The sequence below is a fragment of the Mus pahari genome, chromosome 14 (genome assembly GCF_900095145.1).
Source record: "Mus pahari chromosome 14, PAHARI_EIJ_v1.1, whole genome shotgun sequence".
Classification (NCBI taxonomy): Eukaryota; Metazoa; Chordata; class Mammalia; order Rodentia; family Muridae; genus Mus; species Mus pahari.
In genome coordinates this window covers 58836227-58838718 of record NC_034603.1, presented here as the reverse complement: position 1 = coordinate 58838718, position 2492 = coordinate 58836227, and positions in this window count along the sequence as shown.

Here is a 2492-nt window from a genome sequence, read left to right as displayed (position 1 = left end):
TTTCAAGGGGGGTTCTCCACTGGGCAGACAAGGTTAAAGGATTGCTTCTTAATACCATTACAAAACTGGTACCAACATAAAATATATTATTAAGATATATTGTTATTGTTCACTTCATGTAGTTCTTTAATTAATGACCAAACCACTGGGTTATTGGAACAAAGCCAAGGGAGAGTCCTTGAGAAAGGAAATTGTAGGGAGGAGAAGAAGCTGAAAGGGGAGAGGAGGAGACAAAACAGTGTGGGAGGTGAGAGCAATCAGAATGCATTTAAATATATATGAAATTGTCAAAGAATAAATTTACTTTTTAAAAAAAAAATGAGGATTCAAATTAGCACACACACAGCCATATAAGGAATCCTGGACACAGTTACAGTAGAATTCAAAGAATAAAGACAATGATGACGTTTCATCAGAAACAAATCAAAAGAATAAAGACAATAAAGATATTTCATTAGAAATAATTCTATGGACTAGAATAGTAATTAATACTGTTAGTTTCCTGATACTTAACAAAATTGCAAATTAATTGAAACAAGAAAAGTAGCTATAAACTAGAAAAAATGCACAACCCAGGGCAGTATTTTTCTTTCCTTTCTTTCTCATTTAACTCTGCCCTTTAAAGCCTCTTGATCCAGGGAGATGGTTCACAGGTAAAGGCTTTGCCACCTAAACACGAGGACCTAGTTCAGATCACCAGAACATGTGAAAGGCTGAGGTGGTTGTACACATCCACAATTGTAGCATTCCTGTGGTGACATGTGAGAAAGAGAGAAAGGAGAATTCTGAAAGCACATGGGCCAGTTAGGAGATTCACTTTGGGTAAATAGTATGAAAACCTATCTCAAACAAGGTGGGAGGCAAGGTTGTGATCACATATGAAAAGACACACACACACACACACACACACAGAGAGAGAGAGAGAGAGAGAGAGAGAGAGAGAGANCACACACACACAGAGAGAGAGAGAGAGAGAGAGAGAGAGAGAGAGACAGACAGACAGACAGACAGACAGACAGACAGAGAGACAGAGACAGAGACAGAGAGAGACAGAGACAGACAGAGACAGAGACAGAGACAGAGACACAGAGACACAGAGACAGAGACTTTTTAAAAATTCATTTCTTCCTGGGCAATCAAGCAACTTTCAATAACTAATATAATATTTACTCTCAATGAACACAGTTTACTGACCATGAATGATCAGTGTTTGAATGGATCACACTAGTGGTCAAGTTGGTAATATTCAAGGTGGCCCTGCAATGTGCTTTACAACTTCAGTATTAGATATGGCTCACCCTGTCAATTGCTTTATCATACTCATCATAGCCCTTACTGCACACAAAATATTGTGATCGGATTCATATATCCTTTCCCAGCATCCTTATATTTGAAATAGCCCTTATTCATCTGCTCCAAAAATCTCCAGGCTATTAAAAGTTACTATATTAGAAATACACTCTCAAGTTTGAACTATTTTAGCACATTAAGAAGTTATTTTTACAAAGCCCTTCCAAACAGTTATCTTCCAGTATGGAAAAGTTTTTAAAAGTAAAGCCAAAAAGATGGGTGAGGCTTGGGAGATACAATTAGGAAGATGAGAAAGGCCACAAAGGTCTGCTTGGGGCCCAAGGCTCTTACAGATAAGTTAATTAGGTCTTTAGCCTCCAAAATGTTCAAAGCTTCAAAAAGAAATGAATTTTTTAGAGCCCTGATGCACTAGATAACAGCTTGAAACTCCCACCTTCACATTTGCATACAGAGCCTTTTCTATCATACACAAACAATGTTCTATTTAATGCAGTATGACATTTGAAGTGATGGAAAGACAGCTGAGGGCATTCATTTTCATTCACACTAATGATTTGATAATGGGGGGTCTTATTATATTAATGACAACTACTGGGAGTCAATAAGTAAATAATAATAAATAGAAGAAATCCAAGAAACTCTGTTCGCTAGAAGAAATATCTGTTAAACAGGTTCATTGACATAGGTGGCTAAAAGGGGAACAAAAGGCTTGAAGGTGATTAATCATTATGAGTTTGATGTGACTCACAGTACTTACCAAATTAATTTATCCATTATTGCTGTTAAGCGTATATCTTCTTTTTTTCCCTCTCCCTATCTTCCCCCACAGCATGAAATTCCAGTTGAGACTTTATATAGCTAAAACCTCTGCACTTTCCTTGGTTGTTTGGGATATAAGGTCAAGTGGATTGCTAGACATTCCCATGTTCATCCACTCCCAGATGGAATGATGGAGCTGAGGTTCATGATTTGTCTTTCTATTACCACTATAAAAAGTATTTGAATGGTGTATAGTTCTCATGTGGCAAGTTGCTTCTTTGGAGGTTAAAATTGCCCCTCCCTTCAGAGGTTAGAAGATAAAATAAGGGCTGGTGAGATGGCTCAGTGGGTAAGAGCACCCGACTGCTCTTCCGAAGGTCCAGAGTTCAAATCCCAGCAACCACATGGTGGCTCATAACCAT